Genomic DNA, 25,479 nt, shown 5'->3' on the forward strand with positions numbered 1-25,479 from the left:
CAGAACGTGCCATCCTGCAATTCTGACCACACTGAAGATTATCACAAGCTGTCCTTGTCTGCAATAGGGCTAGGCTGTTGCCTGCTCTGTTAGCAAATCACTGTGCTAGCTCTTTGCTGTTACCATGTAGATGTGTTTTTTGATCATGCCTATGTCCTTTGTCACTGTATATACCAATATACACATTAAGTCAACTGTGTCAGGTTGTGTAAATCAATGATAAAACAACATCTGCTGTAAGGATGAACTAATTCTGTGTTGATTTGGCTGTAGTATTTGCTCTGTAGGTGTATTTGTTGCATACATAGCTGAGGTTAAGCTAATTTGATTAGATTTAATTGGGATAGCTTCCTTTCTTTTTTCAGTTCCTTTTCTGAAGATCTATAATTGTATGGTAAAATAGATGAGAATATTGACACCGCAGAACACTTGTTTTCTCAAAGTCTGTCAGATCAAAGCTTTCCAGACGCTCTCTTTGCTTTTGAAACTGAATCTGCAATTGATCCGTAAAGTATGTTTGCTGTCGTTGGAGCAGAGCTTGGTATCTGGGTTCAAACTGAAATTCTGATCCACAAAAATGTTCTTCATTTTAGATGGAATACCACTGACTTTGGTGTTGCATAGTCCCAGTTGCTTCAGCGGTACGTTGATTGCTGAAATGTGACCAAGGTGAGGTTGGCATATCTCTGTAGATTTTCAAGGATTAAGAAAATATTTTCCCTCTCACTGGTGCTTGTTTCCTTGTTCCCATGGTGATGGCTATTAGTGTGTTAGACCAGCTCTGAAGTTGTAAGTAAAGATAACCAAGTTGCATGTAATATGTTGCCAGATAGTTGAGTAATAGATTTTGAAATGTATTTGTGTATTTCTGGGTGGCCAACTGGAGCACCTGTGAAGGTACCTATTGCACAGCCCTAGACACAGTGCAGATTTCCGGGGGGAAAAAAAAACCCTTTATATCTCCTTTAAAAATTAGACCTAAACTTACCTTGTGTGTGTGTATGTATGTATATATATATATATATATATATACACGTATGTATGTATATATATATATACACACACACATATATATACACGTGTGTGTGTGTGTATATATATACACACATATATACACATATATATGTATGATGTAAGCTGACAAGCAGATGTGTATGAAGGTTTTCTTTTCTATGTCCTCTTGCAAAAAAGGCAGTATTTAAGATAATCAAAGGAGTTACTTAGAGCTAGCATTTTGTGCATCGATCAGCATATGTGCTGCCAGACAGAGCAGCTATTTCAGAAAGGGAGCATTTTTTAACCTCGAACCTGTCCCCAGTCTGTCAAACACAACTGACTGTGCACTCTGTTGCTGGAGAGCCTTCCAGGACCAGCAGCTCAACAGCTGTGACCAGCTCTCTGGATGTGTTCAGAGAAGGAGCTGCTATTTAGAGGGTAAGGGAAAATGTAGGCCTTGGCTAACATGTATCCATTGTGAAATTCATCTTCACACATTGAATTGCACACTCTCCAGTGTAGAATGTCATCAACCTGCATGTTCTTGTATAGGTACGTCCCTCTTGTTCTAAACCGTCTGACAGGTAGAAGAGCTGTGTGTAGTGTATTAGTCACTGACTATCCTTTTTTTTCCTTTTTCTTTTTTTTCCTCCCCTTGTTTCTACAGGCTCTAATATAAGAGAGTCTTGGTTTCCTGGGGAGTTTCCAGGGTGATTGGAAAGGAATGGCATGGCTCTTTATTTTCCATTTGGAGTCCGATATAATGTGAACTTGCTTAATGTCTAAATATTATTATTACTATTATTTTAACAAAACAAACAGGAAATTAAACCTGGCACCCCATAAGTGCAGCTGGCACTCCCAGTGCAGCAGAAGCGGGGATAACGTAGCCATGTGGGAAATGTTCTTTGCGTAGTGGAAAGAAATCCCCCTGCAGTGCTATACGCAGGCAGGCGCACAGACAATCCCCTCCAACACGGTCTCAGTGCCGTGCTGGCAGGAGGCAGGGCGGTGATGGATGGTTGCCTGGCTAGAGCAGTGGGTGCTGGGTGCCCCTGCCCCTGCTTCATTATTTAATTATGTGGCAGCCCGAATGCTGGGCGATGAAAATGCATTTTCACCCGTAGCTGTCTTCCATTTAGTCTGTCATGTTAATAGTGAAATAAATTGCTCTAATTGCCTGCAAACTTCATCAAATTCATATTTCTTCCTTTTTTTTTTTTACTGAATATTTATTAAACTTCATGTCATGTCTTGCTTGGTTGGTAAAAGTGGTCCGGTCCCTGCATAACATTATGCTTTAAAATACAGGGTGTCATGTCTTCCTCCTTCTCTTGAATTTTAATTTACGCTGTGAAGTTTTTGCATTTGTCTTCAAATTAATCATGCCATTTGAAGGAAGAGGAACAAGTTTCTAAACGTCTTTGTCTTTACATAGACTATGGTTCTGATCAAGCCTCATGTCTGAATGGCATTGGGGCCAAATATGAGCCTGGCATCAGTTTTCCAGAGTTTGCTGTTGTGTTGCAAGGACTGGGAATGTGAGGCTGTTTTCAGAATACTAGAGTCAGTTTAAATTCGTGAAGTGCTCATCTGGTTTTGGGTTGTTCATGTACCTTTTGACTGCAGACATGTGGAGAGGAGTCAAGTGAAATGTGCTTGAAAGTAGCACTGTTTGGGGTCTTGAGGGAACTTTGAAGAGAAATGACACAAGCCTGAATTTATTCTGAATTAACTGTTGGTTTAATACTTCAGGCAAGTGGGGAGGGGAGAGGAGATCGCTCTTGGATTTGTTTCTCTGTGTGGCAGAAAATCCTCCAAGTTGTGAGACGTATGAAAGAGAGAGAATGGGAAGCACCAGAACGTTGACTAATATTTACTTGCAACCGTGTTAGTATGACATTGTAATTTTCTCAAGGATGCTTAAGTGGCAATCTGTGCTGCCACTTCTTTTTTTTTATAATAATTTCTTGAAACTAATTTCTAGACTTCGTGGTCATGGGGAAAACAGAAGCAAAAATGAGAAGTTCTAAGCCATCTGGCAAAGAAAAAAGTTATGAAGTGACTAAGCTACTATTTTCAGTGATTTTTTTAATGTCATGATAGTTGTATGTATTTTTTAACAGCTTGACTCCTGGTTTGCAAGACTGTGCTTTTAGAAACCTCTGGATAGTATCATAGTTACTGCACAATATTCAGCAACATAGGCACTTCTTCCAAAGATTTAGAAAGACACAGGGACAGGTATTGAGGGAGGACTTTAGGTACCATAATTCCAGTTATGTGTTTACCTGAGAGGAGAGTAAAATATGTAAGCTCTCATGAGGGTGAAGAAGAAAGATGTTCAGGTGACCAGAGCATCATTTGGCTGCTTTGTGAACTGCCTTTGGATTTTTAGCTCTTCCAGCATTTCTCCTTTTTCCCCCCAGTCAACTGAGGGGCTCCTCTCTTGACTTCGAGAGTAGCACTTCTCTACCTCTTATGTCTCTGGTAAGTACTTGCCAGCTCATCTGTCAGGTGCTCATCACCAGGTTCTGGGAGTGAGGGTCTAGCACCCCAGGCAGTGTCTGTCAGCTCTGCTGGGCAGGTGAGTGTCTGCATGGGAAGCTTGTCCTTCCTCTGCTCCCCTTTGTAGGAGATCCTGGAGCAGTTGTCACAGAGTTGTAGTTTTATGCTCTCTTCCTTACATAAGTTACTATGTCCAAGTATGTGTTTGGATCCCTTTATTTTGCCTCCTTTGTCAGCTTTGCCATTTCCAAAACTCCCAGGAGGTAAAATTCCGCCTGCTTAAACTCAGAGGAAAGCAGAGTCATGCCAAGTGATCTCTTCCGCCAACTGCTTGTAGATTTTCAGTGCTGCATGTCCTCTTCCTTTTTTCTGCTCTGCCCTTTAACTACTGATAGTTGATGTTCTAAACTTTGCAATTAATGACATCTTCCTTGGAATTTTTTTCTTGATTTTTTTTTTCCTCTTCCCACACTTCTAACCACATCCTGGTCAAAAACAGTATTATTCTTTGTGGATGTCATCAGGAGCATGGTATGTGTACATAGACAAGGTGCTTAAGTGAGAATGCATATTCATTTTAAAAAATAATAAGAAATTGACCAGTCTATTTTTTCAACTGAAGTAGCAAATGCACTGAAGAGAGTTTATCTGTTTGTGTGAAAGGCTTTTATCAGAATACTGGTGGAATTGGATATAATCGTTTTGCGCACCTTTCATAGTCAGTGGAGCTACAGTGGCATAGATTTGCTGAAGGAATCTCATGTTCAATAAAAAGGAAAAGAAAGTTAAAAGTATGACTTGTATTCCAACTAAAGAAATGAATGTAGAAGTACTTATCAACAGGCACAGCTTTCATGTTTATTCATCCAAGGACTAGAAGCACATATTTTAGCATCTGAATGATTATAAATATGTTTACTAGCTATCAAAATCAGAGCTATTTAATTTGAGAATACCATTTCATATTCAGATGTGTTTTGCTTTTCACTAGTAATGTTAGTTATCCTGTTCAGCATTCACGGTTCTGGCATTCATCATTGTTAGCTCACAGCATATTGAGATACAACTGAGGACCAGTGTCAAAGAGGTTAAGGGACATCGTTGTGTATTTTGATTACTCTTGTGTCAGTGTGTCTCGACAGAAAAATTGGATACATTATGAATATATGCAGCATTACCCACCATATCAGAAAGGCAGCGTTTTTCAATTTTTTCTTGTTTCAAGTAATGTGCATGTCCAAAGAAAATTCTAGGTATAGAGTCAATAAAATAAGCCTGACTCAATTAAAAATGATTGCTTGCTTTGAAATACCTATCTCCAAAAAGCACCTTCTGTGGCTGGAACAAAACCAGTGATGATGATTGTGATATAAGAACCCACTGGGGCACGCTTGCACAATGCTGCATTCATTTCCTAGTTGGTCTTGTCCAACACCACAGAATGTTAATTTGCTGTGGCTTCCAACTTCTGTTCTTGTTCCTTTTTTCTTTTTTTTTCCTGCCTGGTAAGATGTCTTTGCTCAGAGTTCATCCACCTGGAGCTTACATCAGCGAAATGAACAGTCCACAAAGGTTTGCCAGAGTCAACAACAGGAAAGCAGAGAAAAGGAGGTCAGCCCAACAATTCACGCAACAAGGCTTCAGTAGTGGCTGTGGATACTGTAACCACCCCAGTGAAGACAGTGGGTAGGAAACTCCTTCCTCATTACCTGAGCAGGTTTTGCTGTGAAAGACTTCTTAAAGACCTAAACTCTCCTTTGCAAAAGTTCTTGCAAAAGTGCCAAACGCTGAGAAGGTCTGTTTTGGACATAGTTTCATACTTCCCTCCTGCCTGAGTCCTGTCTGGCCTCTTTCCTTTCCTGAAACCTGTAACATTATACTAAATGAAATATAGGTGTACCGGTAATGTTACTGGTCAGTTTTTCACAAGCCTCAGACTTGCTTCACAAACCAGTGCAGAAATCACTGTTTTGTGAACATCGCTGTTCTATTGCTGTCCTATGAATTACAGTGAGTTAAATGCAGCACTTTTTGGTCTTTCTTTCCTGCCTGTGCTGAAGTCTAGTTTTGTACCTCTTTTCTTTTTTGTTTTGGAGCATTTTGCTTCACTGCCCTCAGTGTTTCTGATGGTAGTACCCTGCTTGCTAAATACGCTGCAACAGCATGCCTCACAACTAGCCCGTCCCTGTTTTTCTTTTTCCTTTCCTGGTTCTCCTTCCCAGTTTACTCACTTGTTTTTCCTATTGACCAATTCTCCCCTTGAATTCTTCCTTTGCTGCTAATGCGGACAGCTACCCTCACCACAGTCTTCAGTTGCGGACAGTTTCCATCCAGCTATTAGACGTAGCATTGGATATCTGTTGAGCCCGCAGAGCAGGACTTCAAATGTAAGGAAAGTTTTCTTGGCAGCAACGATCTGGCCATTACTGCCCATACTGTCTCTCTCCCATTTCTTGTTCTACTTGCTATGGTGCTATGCTGTGTGGAAATAGAGTGGACAATGCAAAATAAAGGGATGAGTGGGAATTTTTTCCTATTGTGTAGTGAAAACTCTGTAGTTAAATAATTTTTCTTCTTGTAAGTTTATTTTTTCTTATTCAGGCCCCGCAATGATAATTTTTGAGTGTGACCTAGTCTTCTTCAAGACATGGTTCCCTTCATCTCAGTCTCTGGCTTGCATGCAGCGTTTTTGTTTTTTGTGTGATACCAGTGGTGGCTACAGGCAAATAATATTAATTTGTAATCAAGGTGTATTGCACAGAGGCACTGGGAAGGAAAAGGAATTTCCTAATCTATTTGTTTTGGGAAAAACAAACAAACAAATACTTGTGGTTAACAGGTGCGTATTAGGGCCGGATATCCAAAAGCATTTGGCATCCTGCAGATCCCATTGGGGTCAGTGGAGCTCAGTGTGAGTGAGGAAGGTCAGCAGCGCCTTCTGCTGTTATCTTACCTATGTGATAAACCTCCCAGCACAGCATCTATCCAGAAATGTCTGAGTGGATGGCTGATTTGATTAAAACACTATGTGGGATAATCCATTGGAATAGCTGTAGCTGTGGAAGTCTACTGGACTCGAAAGAATTGAATGCCTCCATTATAACCAACGGCTAAATTTCAGTATTCAAAGGAGTATACAAATTCCTGAGCTGTTGTAACCTCCTGATGAGAAGAGGGCTTATGGGTAAAACTTTATTTATTGCCCACGAAGCCTTCGGCATGTTTTACAAATTCTGTTTGTCCTCCTCTGCAAGCTATAATAGTACTTACAGTAGTGTTGTAGAATTCTCTTTCCTGGAAAGTTATTTCTGTGGTCTCATTTTCAGTTAACAGATAAATTGCCCATAATGGTGGGGTTTAGGTTCCTTCTCAGGTGAACCTAGTGATTTGGAGTAGTTAGTGGTTCAGAAATGTGCAAATGCTCCCAAACAACTTAGCACCCAAGTGTGGAGGCATCTACAAAGAGTCTGCTTTATTTTTTCAGACAGGAGACCCTCAGCACTTTCTGAAGGTTGGCACTTTTTCTTTCTGTTAAGTATCGAAAGTTGCTGCTACTATTGGAAAAAATAATTTTCTTTGTTATTGCCATTTGAAAGCAAGTTGCAGTACTGAGCTGGAGTTATTTCTCACTTTATTTACTCTTCTCAGATGGAGAATATGGGAGAAAAGCATCCAGTATTTGTAGAGAGATACTTGTGTTCCTCTGCCAGATACAGAGAAGTGAAAGAAGGCATTATGCATAACAAGATATTCTCAGGAGATCTGTTTAGCAGAAGGGCACAGTGTTAGATGTAATTTGTTTACTGAGTTCCCAACAATGCTGCAACGGACCAGGAAACGTCACTAAATTAATGAGTCCTTTCCTTTTTTAGAGTGATTATGTTTGAACAGTGCAAATTAACCTGCTTTTTGAGGCTGCTGCTTAGGTGAAACAATTTGCTGATGTAAAGGCATCCCCCAGCTTGCTCCAGAGCTGAGGTAGAGGATGCTGAGTACGTGCATGCAGAGGACAAAAGTTATCTGTAAATCAAATGCAAGAAGCAAGCAAGCTGATCTAATCCAGGACCTATTGCAGTTAAATGGAGAGGCTAGAAAAAAAAAAAAAAAGACATGTTATACTGTGTGTAAAGAAGCTACTGTAACTCAAGTTAGCTCAACTGGAAGGGCCACGTACTTTCTGGGGGAGGAAAAAGAATTACTGCAAATACTCCGTGATCTTTTCACACAACAGAAGTGTTCGTCAGCCACCTCTGCTTGTTTGTGCCTGGAGTGCAGGTTTTCTCCAGCCCATTGTTCAGCCTCGTGGCTCACTGCAGTGGCTGGGCACTGTTATTATTAGGGATGTTATCTCTGAATAATACAGTGTCCTTACTACTGTGTATCAAACACCGCTTCACGTTGCTGGCAATAATGAGCTGTGACTTGAGCTCTGCAAAGGAATAACTCAGTATCTTGGGAAGGGGGTGCAATTAATGAGGGAACATAGAGCACGTTTAGGCACATGCTATTGGTTATGTGTGCTTGACCAAAGCAGAGAGGCGCATTATAGCAGCTCTAGCTGGATCTGATTGTGAACTGCCTGTAAAAGACCTGGTTTTCATTCTTTCTTAAACATTGTGTTGGTTTTTTTTTTCTCAGATTGCCCAAAATGTTAGTGTGACAGTAATGAAAGCAAGAAAAAAAAAATACATGCTCCTGTGAAATTTAACTCAAAAGGAATATTTATCTGTGATGATATTGCAGTCCGGCATGGAAGTCCTATAAGAGATTCCCATATGCACTGCTGAGAATTAGGCTTGAGCATCAGTGGGAACTCAGTACCCTGCTGCCATTTGTCTTGTAGCAGTTTCTTTTCATGGAAACACAGGTTGATTCCTATTTGCTAAGCAGTAAGTGAATCTCTTCCCGCCTCTATCTGGTTAACTGAAGTCTCTTCTAAAAGAGGAGTCCATTTTGGACTCATAACAAAACCTCACAAAATGATGTGATTAGGGTTACGATTTAGATTTCCGTAATTGCTGGGGTGGGATCGAACTGTTAAAATCAGTGTGAAGTGTTTTCTGATACGCTTGAGCCCTTCTTGATGAAACTACGCAACTTAGACCTCCAACACCATGTTTTGTTAGAAACTCCCATGCCTGCTGCTTATAAAGCCAAAACGTGCCATTCACAGGAATACAGCCACATTCCTGGGACTGAATTTCCTCTGGTGAAACCTCCTAACGTGAAATGATCACCTATTTCAGGACAATGTGTCTGCTGTAATTGCTTCCAGTATCTCCTGTTTTTCTCTTTCAGTGACTAATTGTGTTTCAGTGAACTAATGTCAGTGATACCTTTAAACACAGTTCTTCATAATGCCTAACGAGTACTGCTCATATTTTTGTTTTTCATCGTTAAATATATTTTTAATTTCAAAATTATGTATGTATACTCTCCTTTCCAAAGTAGACCAAAGCTCTGCAGGATTTAGCACTGTACCTTTTGCCTCAGAGCTAGCAAAAGCCAAATATTGACATGCCCTCTTCTCCTCTTAGTTGCATTACACGGGAGAAATTGGAAAGTATAGTTATCCTCATGTGAGCGAGCCTTTGGAAAATGTTCTGCTCGAGGCTGAACTTGGTTTCTTTTACCTCCTGGCATGTGGAAGATGATGATGACCTCTCAGCAACCTTTGGAGTATTCAATGACATTTAATTCTCAATTAAAATCTTTGTGGTTTTTCTGGTTGCCAGCAGATGACGTTACCGCAGATCTCTCCGCGTGTAGCCTAGGGGCTGGCTGGGGAATACCAGACCATGTTGTGATGTTAGTTCTCTGGAGTGATTTTGGCAGGAGGTGTTGAAAGCCTATATACAGCTGTTATGTTCTGGAAACTCATCCCTAATCCTGTTTTTCAGTTTTTCTTTGTTTTTAGTGACTTTGTTAAAAGGCATAGAGATATGAATTAAATCAGCAAGGGAAAGCAGGAAGCTGGCAGAAAAGGCACGCAGGAAAATAGATAAAGTGCACATTCAGTAGATTAATTCCAAGTCCAACAGCCTATTTTGAATCCAGCGAACAGATCAAGCACAAACATAGAGAATAAAAGTAAAGAAAAATTATGTGACATTTCAATCAATAGTTAATAGGTATTTATTTTATTCTATTCGAGTCTTTTATTACGACTTTCCCTTGCTCTTGCCTTTGGTAAGAAAGTACTCTGAAGGTTTGATAATTACTGAGTTTCTACCTTGGCTCTCAAGGCTGTGACATCCAGCTCTTTGTTTCTTCCCTCTCCCTTCCTCCTCCTTCCATATATTTTCCTTTTCCTGGCACTGCAATTTAGAAACAACCATTAAAAAATCCCCAGGAAAAGCCAGCTCAGGTAGAAGTAACTTAAATACAACTTAGTTATTTATTTTGAGGAAGAAAGTTTGACAGGCTTTTAAGTGCTATTTTCTGTTTTTTTTTTTTTGGTTTTCTTTCCCCCCACAGACAGACAGTGGGTGTCAACAATGGATGTATAAATTCAATGGGTACCTGGAAAATTAACATTGCTTTATTTCCCTAATGGCAGTGTTTGTAGGCTGTGCTCTTGAAAAGCTTTACAGGTGTATACTATACCTGAAGATTTTACTATGTGTTTTTAAATTTATTTAGATAAAAGCATTGGCATGTCGTGTTTATATTGATGTATGCTAAATTGCTTTTCTCAGGAGATATCAAAACTTCGTCCAAGTAACAAATTAAAAGGACAGATTAGCCATTCATTTCAATATTCCGGACTTCCAAGTTAAGGATCAGTGATTTTGGTCCTGTATTTTATGGCATTGTCAATTGCAAGGACAACGCTGTAAAATGTGGTTCATTCTGGATGTAAATGTTGTTTTGTTATCTCTCTAATGTTCCCAGCTGCCAAGCTGAGAAGATAGAAGTGTCTTGTTGCTTTGCACAAGTTGGTAGCTGTTTATTAGGGTGTTGTCTTAGAGAAAGTTTTGGCTTTTTCAGGTTTTGATTTTTCCTACTTTCTCTTTCCACTGGCAACTCAAAGTGACCCACGGGTACAGCATTTCTGAGCCGAAGGATCTATGTATCATATCACATGTTCTGCCAGGCTCCATGCCTGCCATGAATTGGATGGCAGTCAGTGATCACACAGTGTAACATGGCGATACCAGATGTGTTCAAACCCACACCTGGCTCCAGAGGCAGGGAGTCATTGTGGGGCTGCTGTGAAGGGAGAGCTGTGTGTCTGTTGTGCTCTTGGTACTCTGTAGGCATCTGTTTTGGCTGTGGTTAAGGAGTAGCTGGCCTGTCCCTGCACAGGGGCTGCTGTGTAATAACCTCAGTGCATGGTGGTGCTTGGCCTCTGCTTTCACTGCTTTCTCAGCTGCACTATTTGGTTTTCTAACGTGCGTGTTGGCCGGCATGGATTAAGGACCAGTAGGGCTTTGGTGGAAGAATGCCACGGAGTATGTGAAGCTCAGCTTACCTGAGCTGTGAGGTCTGAAGGCTCTGAGTTTCAGGACTGGAAGCTGTTCACCCAAAACACCAGTTGTGAGAAAGTGTATTGTGTCTTTGCCCATGACTGTAATGAGAAGGATAGGGAAAAAAAAAAACCTCAAATTGCTCTCCCAGGAGTAAGGAAAATAATGTAATCAAGTCTATAATAATTATTTTGCCATAGATGTGGCTCTTTTTCATTCCCTGAGCAGTTAAACCAAATGTGACTGCTTTCCTGGATAGCGGTAAACTGCAGACCTATCACCTGGGGAGTTGTTCAAGCTGCTTTGGCGCTTTAAGTTTGCAGCCAGTGACCTCCGTAGTGGTCGTACCACCAAATGTCACACTCGAAGCACTGGAAGTCAATGAAGCATCTAGGCTCCTCACTATATCAGCATTTAATTGACAATGCGCAAGACCTGCTTGTGATTTACAGCCCGAAAAAGGGACACACTTTTCATGCTCTGCCAATGCAATTGGCAGAATATTTTAGGCACAGATGGCACATTAGCCTTGGACAGCTGGTTCCCTCTCTGCTGTCACATCCTAAGACCATCTAACTAATACTGTCACACACGACCCAGTTCACTGGGTAACTGAGAGAGGTTCTCACGCGTGGCTTTGTGTCAGCCTGAAGGCACATGAAAATCAATCAGCTAAAGGACTGCCTCTGAGAGGTTTCCAAGACTTAGCACCCCACTATGCCCTTCTGGCTGTTCAGTTGCTGACCTCTCTCTTCTAGCTGCGTGAGTGTAACCAGAGTTTCGTCCTAGTTGTGTGATGTGCACATGTGCTGCTCACAGAGTGTGGTTCTCTCCTTGTAGCGTCCTCTACTTTGCATCTGTACAAACGTGGATTCAAAAAAGGAAAAAGGCAAGATGCAAAACACCTGCGTAGAGTGCATTTTTTAAACTAGAGAACAAGTAGGGATCACTGAAAGGTGTCTATTTTGAAAAGTGTATCTTTAATACTTAGAAGAAAAAAAATCAAGAATGCGTGGTGGAGAGGCAATAAATAGTGGCACTGTAAATTATATGTAGATGATAGCAAGGATAAAAGAATAGAGGAAGAAGTAGGACTTCAAGTGCTCTCTGAAAAAAAAAATACATTTTCTGGAACGCAGTCAGGCGGGAAAGGTCTGGGGTGGAAAGCTAAAAGCTGTGTTTGTTGGTAGATGAAACACATTTTTCACATCAGAAACGTAGTATTTCAAGGTATGATCCCAATAAAAAATACAACAGTTTTATTTTTCCAAGGCATAGGAAATATGAGGTCCATAATTTCTTACTATTCTATCAGAGCTTCACTAACTTCACTACAAACAAACTGCTGTGCAGAAAGCCTTTAAAACATGTCTTGTTTTACAGCATCAAACACAGAGTCTAAGAACTCTTGATGGAATTAGGAATAGCTTTTATTGATGCCAAGCAACTAGACCAGAAAAACTGGAGTTTTGTGTTTGCCTTTAAAGCCATAATTTAAATAAGAATACAGTTTGTCATAGAATAATCCTCTTGGACTGCTGAGAGGTAACCAACCAGGGTATGTGCGCACTGAAAGGGAGGAAACCTCACTGCAGCAGGGGAGCGCGGAGGAGACATCCGCTTGCCTTGTCCCCTGAGCGCTGCTGTGAGGAAAGCTGCACTGCCTGGGGCTGGAGAGCGACGAGGCTTGGCCTGGGGCAGGGCATGGCACGGGCACAGGACGATGTCCTCATTGAACATGGCATTCGAGGGATGGCTTAGAAGGGTGTCTTGATGTCCGCCTCTCGTAGCCAGGTTTCAATTAACTGGAGCTCTAGGCTATTTAGGTTTTGATCTTTAAAAATTTGGTACTATTTCTGAACTTAATAACAACAAAAAGTAGACTAAAGAACCAATCAGATGGTTTTTCATATTGGGGCTATAGATAAAGGCAGTGATTTGGATGTTTCTTACAGAATTATCCACTGTGGTCATGGGAGTTTGCTCTCAGAGATGGGAATCTCATTGGGCGGGATAAATGGTTAGTGGAGAAAACTCTTGTCTGAATATGTCACAAAGTTCTTCACCTACTGTGACAGAGAATGCAGTAGTTTGACTCTACTTTCAGTGAAATAAACATTAAAGTTCCTATCTGCTCCAGGGGGAACAGTTAGACATCTCTTCCTGGTTTTTATTTGTTTTTTTAAGTCCCACTTTTTAGCTGTTGTGTTAGAGCTATGTTCCATGTGAGCTGCCTCTGTAGGACTGCCATGTGAGTTCCAAACTTTAATTTCTACATTTTTTTGAATATTTCTATGCAGGATGTAGGTGGCATCAGATTTCTGTTTGTGTAACAGCCACTTGCAGGGAGTTGCAGATGGGATAAGAACAGCCTGTAAATCTGTTTTTAAGGGGCAATGAGATGCATCTATCTCAATTCCACTGTCTCTTACCTGTGTTAGTCGACTGACAGCTGTCTCTTAAGAACAGCCCTGCATCAGGGTCAGGTAAGCTTTTAAAGTCTTTGTTCAGTAACAGCACAGTAAAGTACATCACACAGATGAGTATTTCAAAGGATGTGATAATCTATAACCAACAAATTAGTGCCAATCAACACCCTGTAGCGATCAATTAGCGTTGGGATTGACATCGTGCATCCGAGTCCTGGTATTTAATTTAGCAGCTGAAAACCTTTGTGCTGCGAAGTGTCAGTCTCCTGTCCTCCTGGAGAAGGGAGGAGAATTGTCACCCCTCAAATAGGATTTAATAAATAGCGGGCTGTTCCCAAACTGGGCAGGGGCCCCAGAGAGCTTTCACTCAAGTCATTCGTGAATTGTGCGACTGAAGTGACCTTCCCTCCCATTTGTTTTTTCCATTTTGTTCCCACCTGCTTCCCACAGCATAAACACTGGGGAAACGCTGATCAGCTAGATCCGTCAAATGGGAGCTGTAATTTCAAGTCAGGCCATTACCAAAAATTAAAGCATATGTGGCAAAGAAATTAGCAGTCTGCCGTGGAAATGCACATTCGTATAGTACACCTGGAGGTGTTATCTGCCTCTCGTGTTCTGTGCTTTGAAATTAGGCAGTAGGTAGCCTGAAATAAATGTGGACATGGGCTTGGAACATCTAATTGATCTTGTTCGGTTATTTCTGGTACTGAAATGAAACATTTTATCTGCATTAAGAGAGATACATTCCATCTTCTTTAATTACAGGGTATTATGTCTGATTGCAAGTGAGTGGTAGGCAAAATCATTACCAAATGAGTCCACTTTTCCTGTGTACCTACTGCCCTGGTGGTTGTTGTTTCAAGTTGTATTATCATCCTTTTAGGTAATTTAGGAGATGGCAGAGATCAGGAAAGCACTTGCCCCCTAAGCTTCATTCAGGAAAGGAACTGTGCTCCTTACCCTCAATGAAGGTCAATAACAGCTGTGTGAATAAGTGCCATAAACCCTACTTGAAAATACCGGTGTCTGAAACACTGCCTCACTGCCTATGGAGCACAAGGAGATGAGTGATGGAGCTGCCATTCAGTGGCCCATCAGAAGTTTACTAAATTTTAAGAGTGGTTTGTTTTCTGATGCCATTTCATTTTGAAGATGCTTGGTCCTTATGTCTTTGTTTCTTAAATATGGCAATATCTAAGGGAAGTTTAAAAAAAATTAAAAATATCTTAATGCTTCAGTGTTTAGAAAATCAAAAATCATGTGCATAAAAGATTCAGCAGTTTTACAATTCCTTCATTATTTTTTCCTGAAAAGCTGTTCAATTAGTTCCACTGGAAACTGTGCTTTTTGGCTAATTTTTACTGCACCGAATTAGAACTTTTAAGATGTCTATTTTAGTGGCCATAGTAAAACATTTTTACTGCATTTTGCAGTTTTAAGCTACTCTAATTGGGTTGTCTGTTTGCTTTTAGACGGGGTGAAATCACAAAAGAATAAACTGTGTACCATCTTTGGGACTGAACTGCATTCCTCAGTACACTGAACTTGTTAGCTAACAATGGGATTATTCCCATCTCTAGCTCCTTCTGTGTTTTGATTTGGAGGTTTTGTTGCAATAGAAGAGTGCTGATTGATGAAACCAGTTCTCCCAGGTTACTCTGGTAGGAATGTTATTGCAGTTTGGGCTTTGTACTTGCAAAGCAAGTCTTTAATTAAAAAATAAATAAATAAATAAAAATTGTTGTAGTTCCAAGGCTTGTTGCTGCATAGGACTCCCTTTTTCTATAGTAATAGACTTACCAATTTTTCTGTTTTCCACCCTTTCAAGTTTGGAGCCTTACCCAAAACCTTACCTAAGGTTTTGCTCTGTTGTGAGTGTGCGTGTATGCAATGTGCACTACTTTACTGTTAATTCAGGAGTGTTCAGGACTCTAGGTTGCAGCCAGCATGCAGCACTGAGCACCGTTTGATGCTTGAAGGCAGCACTCACTCCCTTACTCCATGCAGTTATGGGCTGCTAGTGCAGCCACTCTGGGAGTTACTGGGAAGGATGCTTTGGCCTCCAGCAGGTGAAACAGGCATAACCACATTGATTGTCGTGTGTTAACAGAGCAGGCAATACTTCTCTTCCTGTGACAGAATTCAAGGAAAAGTTGTCTCCAGCTGAGCTGTTAGACTTTTGGCTAGAGGGAGATGATGTTTAGAATGCAGTTTCACTACAGGTGAAACTTCAAACCCATATTGATCACCTCCAAGAGCTTCATACAGACTTTTCTCTCCTGGTGTTAAAGGTAGTCAGCTTAGGAAAAAGAGACATGTGTCGGGGTTTGTTTCCTTACAGTTGGGCAACTTCTTCTCAAACAAAAAAAAATGATGTAAAGTCCAGAATAGTTGTCGAGCACTCATAATGATAACTTTAAATCGCTGCTCTAATTAGTGAGCGCTCCCTAGGGACTCATTAGAATTACAAAAGCATTATTGTCGGTTATGTGGTGGTTGGAACATGTTGAGTTTTGGGCAGTCCAACAATACTACCTTGAAGAAAGGACTTTTGCAGCCTTTAAGAATTTTCTGTAGTTCGGAAGAAAGCACAAATTGCAATGTCCTAGAAATCCTTTATGAATTGGGCCTTATGTTAGCTCTTGTAAATAAGGAGGGTTTTGAGTTTATATGCCACAGTCTAATAGGTACATAGTGACTGCTTAATGGGATTTACATTCACTCAAACAAAATTAGGTTGGTAAAAGACAATGCAACATGCTGTAATGTAAATAGGACTGACGGCAGAATTAAATGTTTGTGGAAACAGGGGCAGCAGATCTATCAAGAGCTAATTAGACAGAGTCCAGAGACAGACTTAGAAGTAAACAGCATCAACAAAGAGAGAAGGAGAGCAAGAAAGAGAGAAAATGGAGTCTTTGTGTGGTGATGAAAAGGATTTATAAACAAAGTTATTTAAATTGGAAGGTCCGATGGAGCCTATCCTGTGAGAAGGGCTTAGTTTTATCTGAACCTGTTCACTAACGCAAGTTGAATTGCAGCTCTGATATCCCTTTTTATGTGTAAATAGTTCCCCTTCGTTGCAGTTTGCTATTTGTGGGATCTTCCTCTGATACACTTTTCATCACAGTGTAGTGTTTCCATTTGCTGTCATCCTTTCTTTCAGATATGGGTTAAAAGCAGACTTTGGCCCAGGTATTTCCAGCAGCAGGAAGGAGTCTGGAGGGCAGCACCAGTGAAGATGAGAGGGCTGGAGTCCTTCCAGCACGCTGCAGGCTGCCCGCACCAGGTGCAATGCCCCATGCGCAGCCATCAGCTGAAAATGATGCGTTGGCGCAAGGGCAGGCCTGGCACAGAAAGGGTCCTGTTAGCTTGTGTGCAGTCCACTATGGTGTCGTTGCCATTATTGCTACGTTTGGCACAGCTACTGCCTTCTGTAGGCTCCTGGTGTCACATGAAGGAAGCAACGCGTTTGAATAAGACAGAAAAATACCAAATATTGAATTCATGAAGGACGGCCCCTAAATTCAGTGGGATCAAAATGAGATTAAAATTTCATAAGGGACTTTTTATAAGGGCCTGTAGCGACAGGATGAGAGGAAATGGCTTTAAACTGGAGGAGAGTGGGTTTAGGCTAGATATTAGGAAGACATTCTTTACTGTGAGGGTGGTGAGACACTGGAACTGGTTGCTCAGTGAGGTTGTGGATGCCCCATCTCTGGAAGCATTCAAGGCCAGGCTGGATGGGGCTGTGAGGAGCCTGATCTAGTGGGAGGTGTCCCTGACTACAGCAGGGGAGTTGGAACTAGATGATCTTAAAGGTCCCTTCCAGCCCAAACCATTCTATGATTCTATGACTCTGAAGGCCAGATCAGGTAGGTGCAGGGCTCTCCAGGTGTGTGAAGTCTGACAGTGCAACTCCGGTTTCAACAGAAGCACGCCACGGAGCTGTGCTTTGTTTGCTTGGGGGTGCTGAGGCTGATAGGTAGTACTGCTGTACCCTGCAGGGAATGCTGTTGGGTTAAAGTAGCTGGATCTGTGCCTTTGCTGGTTCTGTGAGCTGTGGGGTGGGAAAGGCGGCTTACTTGCTGCAGGCCTGGCTCAGTCTGTGGCAAGCTCTGTGCAGACCATCTACTGGCGCTGCTCCAGCGCATTCTGCCCTGCATTTCTTCCCTTCACCCTTGAAACAGGCGGGCAGGAGCTGCCTGAATCCTAGGCATCAATCTGCAAATTTGTCACCAGAAATTACTTACTCAAGGAAAGCAGCACTCTTGCAGAAGAATTCTGGCTTCAGCAAGCTCGTTTTGTTGCGGGTTTTTTTGTGTGGTTAGGAAAGCAGACGACACATTAGAGTCCCTCAGCTGCTGGAGCTATAGTTTCTTAGTAGGGATAATTGCATGGACTGTCCTCCTTCTCTCTAAAGAATTAAAACACTTGTTTTGCTGCAGATTGAATCTTAAGGACTGAGAGCAATGGAAAGAGGACTTCAGTGGGGTTGATACCACCATAAGCTGCTGTGCCTCAGCTCCCTCTGCAGTCATTGGGAATGACAGGTTTCCCCAGAAGACAGGAGAGGAATTCTGTGTGTGTCATCTGGGTGGTTGATTTTTCTCCCCCTTCTCTGTCTCAGCATCTTTGCGTGTGTTCATAAGAATGCAGGATAGGCTATGCCATGTGTCCCGTAATGAACTGGTCAATGGGAGGTGATTTTAGTGCTTTTTATTTATCTTTAAGTACCTTTGTGTTTGTTATTTTTTCTAAAAACCCACACTATTCAGAAGTTCACGTTAGGAAAAATATTTCAGCCTTCTGCTTCAAGGCTCAAAGTTAGGTTGTTTTTATTTCACCTGCATGACAGACTTTCCCCAGGGTAAGTAACCTTGCCTGGGCATGGTTGTTATCCATCAGAAATGCATTACTTTCTTTTTTCCGGCTAAGTGTTTTGACAAGTATGGGTCACAGGTAGTTTCTTTACTTTCACTACACCAGAACAGCGTCCTTGCATTTGAAAAAAGTCTGTGGGAAAATATTGTGTTTCACATTTGTTTGATTGCAGTGTAAAAATGAAAGGTCTGCATTTCAGCACCACCCATAAAAGCACATGGATGTTTCTGACCATCCTGCTTTAGTGGAAAGAGAGAAAGGCAATCTTCCATGTCTGGGAGATCCGATGGGCCCAAGTTGTTGTTAGGGAGCAGCAGGGTACAAGGGTGGTAGCCAAAAGGCAGGCATGGAGAGAGAGGAGGTCTCGGTGGTGTGGCAGGCAGGCACTTGGCTTTTCCAAGTCCCTGGGCAATATCTTCTCTGAGAAAGCCTCTATTTGGGGAACAGTGTCTGTGCTCAAATAGCAAAGAAGAAAGGATCATCACGCTAGAAGCTGAAACTTTTTGCACAGTGAATCTGACAGATCTCTTGCTGTAATAATGATAGATTATAAAAGTGGACAATGCCAGTTGTGCAGTGTAAATTTTGTGGAGCCTTAATGTACGTTATTACTTATCTGGTAACTGTCACCAAGCCCGTGATGGACTGCAGAAGGATAAAAAGCACACACCCTTTTATCCTGTTTCAGTCTTGCAGGGTCTCTGACAGGTGACTTTCTTTTTTGGGAGTGGGAGAGGGGAGGATTCTGTCAAAGAAAACAAAGCAGCTCAAGACATCTGCAAATATTTCACTACAACTGCATTTTTTCACAACAACAAATAGATTGGCTATTGTTTGCTGGAAAGACATGGGTAGCGCTCAAGATACTCAGCTTAGTGGTTTTCACTTCTGTTTTTCAGAAAAGTGGGAGTTCTCCAAAATGATGGTTTCTTTGGAGTAGTTTCCATCTCTGAACTTGGGGTGCAAGCCTTGCTGTCCTGATCCAGGATCTCTTGCAGAATATTGCCCACAGGTTATTTTCTCAGCAAGGTGCTTTGAGATCTTGGGCTCAGCCTTGTGTACTGCAGTCAGTCACTGGCCACAGCTTGTTCCTGGGGAGTCTCCAGTTGTTTTACTGAAATGCTTTGATGTTTTATATGAATTGTTTCTGCAGAAAGTATTTTTCCCAAAGTTTCATCCTCTACAGTTTTTTGTGCACTTTTAATAGCATGAAATACATCAAGAAATCATATCTTTTGTGAATTTTATGCTGTTATATACCCTTCATAATTTTAACAAAAACTTCATGTACAAGATTATTTTTTTTATAGGGGAACTTCGAAAAGTAAGCGTAAATCCGTGGATGTAGAAATCTGCCGGGTTGAAAAATTTGCCCGCTTTGAGTCTCGACCTCACAAGGCTGCGATGTGCCAAATGCCTGAGTTGCTTTGCTTTCTGCAGCGTGTTCTAGTAATATAGCGTTGTATTGATTGATTACAGTTGCCTGATGCGAGTACCGTGCAGGCATACTCGCATTTAAAATTTCAGGTGTAAGCAGATTTTAGTCAGTGGCTTCTCATCTGCCTTCTAACTCGTCTCTTGGCCGCCCCCTCCTACCTCGCATCCTTGCCGGCTCCCTCACGTGATAAATAACACTGTCTTATCAAGGTCAGTCAGAAAGGCCCTTTTTTACATATCTCATAAATTTTAGCCAGGTGCCACTGATGTGAGATTAATGTAATGGCACTACAGCAAGCACTCAGGCTTGTCTTAATTATGCTAAGGTTGCCGGTTCACCGTTTCTCTTCATCTGTCTCCCGCTTTAGGGAACACTAAACACTATGTCATTAGATTGTCTGTTCCACAACATTGGCCCTTTGCATTTACAAAGTCATCAGATGGCTTGTGACTTAGCTTTTCTAAGAAATTTAACTAAATAAATAGTAAAAAACACAAAATTAAGCAGAAACGGAATCTGTCTGTGGTTGACAGTGGGAGGGAGTTGCTGGGAAGGGATCGGGGCAGCTCCTTGATGTGGTTCATTCTGGGAGAGCAGGGCTCGCTGGCAGGCCCTTTGTTTTGGGGCTGCTCTGCAGTGCATGGCGGTCAGGTGCTTCCTTTTGATGGTATAAATGCACGTGCCTTCACGTGTGTCATAGGACTTGCAACGATAAAGGGCTGCAGGCTTGGGCTTTTTTCTTCTTTTTTCTTTCCCTTAGAAGTTAAAAATCCTCTATGGTAGAGGCTGTTTGGGAATCTGTTGCTCACGTGAGTTCCCCGAGGCTCAAGCCAACCTTGGACACTTTTTCCCTCAGCTCCAGGAAGGGCGGAGAGGACAGCAGAGTCCTGCGGCAGTGTGCTGATGGTGGCTGTGCGTCCTGCCCAGGGAAAGGGCCTCTTGGGGTGCAGAGCTGTTCCCTGTTACGTCTCAGAGGTTGCAGGGAGTGGTGCTTGGATGTGGCTTTCCTTCCAGCTGTAGGCTCAGTTCATGAGTCTGAAAAAGACTGACCTTGATTTTTGTTTTATTAATTTATTTATTTTATTGTGTTTGCTGCTGCCTGGACACGCTGAAAGAGATTTGTTTCCTATCTAAGCATCCTCTGTTGGCTTTTTGGTGACAGTTCCTGCTGCCACGTCACTGAAAGACCCACAGTTGCTATATCTGGTAGCTTGGGGTCTGGTGCTTCATCTATGGCCTGCTGAGAGTTGTGCCAGGCATTTATCTCGCTCCAGACCCAGCCTGCTTTTTCTTGGGAAGACTTCTGCTGCTCTGCCTCTTCCATCTGCTGCCTTGGCCTTGGACTAAGGCTATACTCAAGAGGCAGAATGACTGTGCACGTGTAGGAAGCTTCTATATTTCAATCCCTGCCACCTTAAAAAAAAGAAAACAGTGCACGAATCCTCAAAAGAGAACCCAAAGGCAAAGGAGGTATTTTCTCAGCGATTTAACTTAATGACTGCGTGCCTAAAGGGAAGCCTTTGGCCCTCATCCACTCAGCTCTCTGTGAAAAATGCATTTGAAATCAGTAACTAAAGTCTGAACCGAACCTTGCTCCCAGTTTTCTGTTGGTGCCTCTTATTTTTTTTAAGATAATTAAATAGGATGAATTGGTGCACAAGTCTTGATGTCATCCTGCTTGCAAAATAAACGTCTTGGAAGGGACCGAGCAGGGCCTGTTTCAGAGCAGTCAGGCTTTTATTGGCTGCTCTGGGAGCGGGGAGTCTCAGACTTCATAATGACAAGAAGAGAAAGCGGGTGTCTGGTATGTTTTGGTAGCAGCTACTTGAGATCTCATAAGACAGCTCAGGCTTGCTTGTACCGGCAGCATATGAGAACTAATGTGGGTGTCGCAGATGAGGCAAGCTTATCTGTCAATTGTATGCTCTGAATACCAGTCAGGTCTTACCGTGTAAGCAAACAAGGCCTGCATTAGAGGCTTGTCCTCCCCCTCTCTCTACTTCTTGGTACTTGAAAGCATGTTTTAAAAAGAAAAGTATTCTTCATAAAGAATGGCATTATGTGAGGCACAGAAAGCCAGCCAGAGCGAAGCAGTCATGCTCTGAATAACACACAGGGCCCACTCTCTCCCAGGCCCACTAAGCAAAGACAAAGGCTCTGATGAAGAGGTAATGTGAATAATTCAATTTTTTCCAGTGTCGTACATAGAGCTGCTGACTGTTACGGCACCCATGTGCTTGCGACGCTGGCCAAAACTCTTCTTCTAATGATGAAGAAGAGGAGAGAATTTGCTTGTGGTGCAGGTTCAGATTGGAGAGAGTGCAGAAGCGTGGTGTGATGTGCTAATGGGGATGTCTGCTCTGTCAGCCCCACTGCTGTGGGACTGTGGCCCTGGAAAACACAGTCTGTTTGGCTGTGGTTCCCCAGCTTCCATGCTACCACAGTAGCTAAAGGCATCGCAGGACCGAGGGGATCCCTGCCTCCAGCTCTCTGGTGTTGGTTGTTATTGCTACTGCCATGTGTCCAAGTGTTGGGGCACTAAGCTAGGCATAGGTTGTTCACGGTTACTGGTAATAAATGAATTACTGCTGTCATATTAGTAACAAAAAATAAAGGTAAATATTGGGACTTGCTAAGCCAGTAGATTTCCCATATTTGACTATCCTAGGAATGTTTTAAAAGATGCATATATTTTTTAAGCCTTAAATATTGTTTTAAATTCATCTGCAGTGTGTGAGTGGGCAGCCTAATTGAAAGTGTCTTGGAAATAACAGTATTATCACCTCTGTTCAGGTGATCTGTTCTGCTCTCCTGCCAGTGTAAGTCTGGGGAAAGCTGGTGTCTGTGGCGGGGTTGACTAGTTGCTCCCAGGCATGACAACTGGCAGTGTGGTATCTGGAAGCGGTCTGTGCTGCCGCATTATCACAGCATTACGGTGAAAATAGCTCCTGTCACCACAGTAGGAAGCACATCTATGATTTCCTCTCAAATGTCTATGAGATAAACAGGGCTATGAAAATCCAGCTCTAATGGCACATTTCAAGGCATGGAAGGTCTTGCGATAGCAGCTTGTCTTAGTGGGAAAAGATTTGTTTTGAGAAGTGATTTATTAAGGAAAAAATTATCTTCTGACACGGCTTGAAATTCAGCTTTGTTTCATTTGTCTGCTAGACCAGGAGAAATGCCATTCTCCTTTCACGATGTAACATTATTGCAAGGACACTTGGGGGCACATTTAGATGACTGTTCTTGCAAGTATTTCCCTAGAAGGCAGACCTCTGTGCCAGGTTCCAGAAGCTGGGTCTGGATCTGTCTTTGTCATCATAACTTTTCTCATTGTGCTGCACCAGCTGCTGGTATGCATGTGAGAAGGAAGGTAAAAGCATCAACTTTGTTGCCTGATCTACTTGCATTTCTTGGATGGGAGTTAACGGGAGGAAGAAAAAAGCTAAACAAGAGTTGTAAAAGGAAGAACGCTATTTCCCTATCTTTGTTTTGGTGGAAGCCAAAGTATTTAAAAAATTTAGTGCAAAGACTATGTGGACAGATGTGCCTTAAAATACCATTATTTTTCACTTAATGTTCTTAGTCTTGTGGGGGTTCTGTGTTTACCCAACTAATTTATTGTTTTGATTGGGTGCGCTAATTGCGTGTTTAAAAGAAGAAAATTGCTTCATTTAAACTATAACTTCGTCTGTGTCAAAAACACACGTGAACAAACTGGATGGATCCAGCTGTCCGTGCCCACACGCACATTCCCATGCTGGCTGAGTCTCTCAGAGCTCCTTGCTCCGACAAATGGGATCTGATCCTCCTGCCAACCAGAACCTCCAGTGCCACATCTTTGTTCTAGAAGGGGGACCAGGAGAAAGTGCAAGTAGAGAAGCCCCCAAAGCACTCACTGCAGTCCACAGTGCATTTTTTCTTGGCTCTGGGAGTGGACAATGTGCTAAGCTGATGCATTTAAAGGAAAAGAAGGGGAAAAGAAGGAACTGGAGAGACTGCCTGTTCCAAGTGATCCAGTGTGTGAGATGATATGGAAAGCACATTGCTCACTTAGAGGCTGTTAGAGTTAAAAAATGAAAATTACTTTTGCAGCAAAGTGCACCATAAGGTCTGCAGGGACCGATTAGCACAATGGCTCTGTGTCCTATATAATAAATGCTGCTTCAGTGGTTACTGTGAGATAGGATATGAAGGTGAGAGAAGTTGAGAGTTGCTTGAGCCCCTGTGGTTCACAGTTACAGTTATATTATGAAGTAGTGGAACTCTGGTTTTACTTAATTGGCAAAGACAGTGATCGATCAGTCAGGCAATTTAAGGCAGAGGGTTTTTGGCTGAACCACTCTTAACTTCCTGAAGTATTCTTATGCAGCTGTGACATTAGGAAACTGTTTTCTCTTAATAAAATGTGTTTAGTCAGAGCTGCTTTGATGCTCGCCCATATTTGGGGGGGGGGAGGGAGAGAGAGAACAGGGTGAATCCTGAATGAGTTGGGAATGGGCAGGGGCGATGGGGTTCTGGATGTGGATGTGAGGTGCTGCATCTCCTGTGGGCAGGGGTGGCACTTACAGATTAACAAGACTGCTTTAGTTCCTGCTGGTGCTGAGAGTGAGCCCTCAGCCCAGAACAACTGGGTGACCCCAAATCAGGGCCAGTGAATTCCTGTTCATGTCTTTGAGGAAATTGGAAGTACCTTACTGGTATCTGATCATTTTAGAACTGCCCCCAGTGTACTGTTGTTGATTTGGATGGGAATTTTACACTCAACTTGAAGCAATATATATTTTCTGTAAATGCTTTTTTGTCTTTTTTAGTAACAGAAAAGTGATTTCACTTGCGATCGCAAAGCAAGAATTTTATAAGAAATACCTATGAGGAGAAAAATGGGCTTTGCAATACTTGCGATTTATGCTGGGAAATAGAGGCTTTGAACCAGCTGGAGACCAGTGCTCTGGACCAGCTTCCCACTGGGGGCACTGGGACAAGGAATTCTGGCTGGTTTCTAAGGGAGCTAGAAAAACATGAGGCAGATTGTGGGGCCTGCTGATGGCCTCCATGGGGGACTTGCCCAGCTGACCTGGGGGCCTGCAGCCCTGTTCTAACCTACTGCTGAGAACTGGGGAAGCAGCTTTGGATTTTGTGCAAGTTATTCGTGCAAGCACAGGTTATTTTTAGCGTGAGTTACTCAAGGTCTGGGTGTTTCAGGTGGCTTGAAGAGCTTCTTCTCTACCCTCTTCTTGCACCCCAGCTCAGGGACATAAGCACAGAGGGCCTGAGCAGACACAGCGAGGAGCAAGAGGCAGATCCAGGGCTTGAGATGCAATCGATGGCGTGCAGAGCCTCCCAGAGATGTCACCTCAGAAGAAGTGCTTGGTCAGGCACTCTGTGTGCCAGGGAGGTTTGTGTTGGTAAGCCAGCAGCTGAAAAGAGGACTTGTGTGCATGCTGTGAGGTCATGTACATCTGAGGCACCTGAGCAGCCCTGTATTAGGGCAGAGCCTGCCTGCAGATATAGGAATCCTATAAAGGAGTTTGATGTTACTGGCAGAGAGGGCACCCAAATGTATATGCAAAAAGGAAGAGACTGTGGTTGGATGCACTACCTTAATTGTATTGTCTCATGATTTGACCTCAGCAAAATTACTTTTTCAGTAAGAATATGTATTAACATATACATAAAAATGAAGACACATGCAAAAATACAGTGAACACATATGCATTTATATATTGGAAAAGGTGCTACTAGCTTA

General features: G+C 42.3%; 1 protein-coding gene and 1 long non-coding RNA gene across 4 annotated transcripts in view; both read left to right on the top strand.

Annotated features, from left to right (window-relative positions):
- The window catches only part of LOC110399650, a 68,719-nt gene extending 63,219 nt beyond the window's left edge, over window positions 1–5,500 (top strand). The window contains exons 2-3 of the long non-coding RNA XR_002439323.1: window positions 594–669; window positions 5,015–5,500. This is a non-coding gene — a long non-coding RNA (uncharacterized LOC110399650). The remainder of the gene's footprint in view (window positions 1–593; window positions 670–5,014) is intronic.
- ERBB4 (erb-b2 receptor tyrosine kinase 4) overlaps window positions 1–25,479 on the top strand; it is a 538,439-nt gene that overhangs the window by 94,353 nt on the left and 418,607 nt on the right. The gene's annotated exons all lie outside the window — the stretch shown is intronic.

This window comes from Numida meleagris, chromosome 5 (assembly GCF_002078875.1).
Source record: "Numida meleagris isolate 19003 breed g44 Domestic line chromosome 5, NumMel1.0, whole genome shotgun sequence".
Classification (NCBI taxonomy): Eukaryota; Metazoa; Chordata; class Aves; order Galliformes; family Numididae; genus Numida; species Numida meleagris.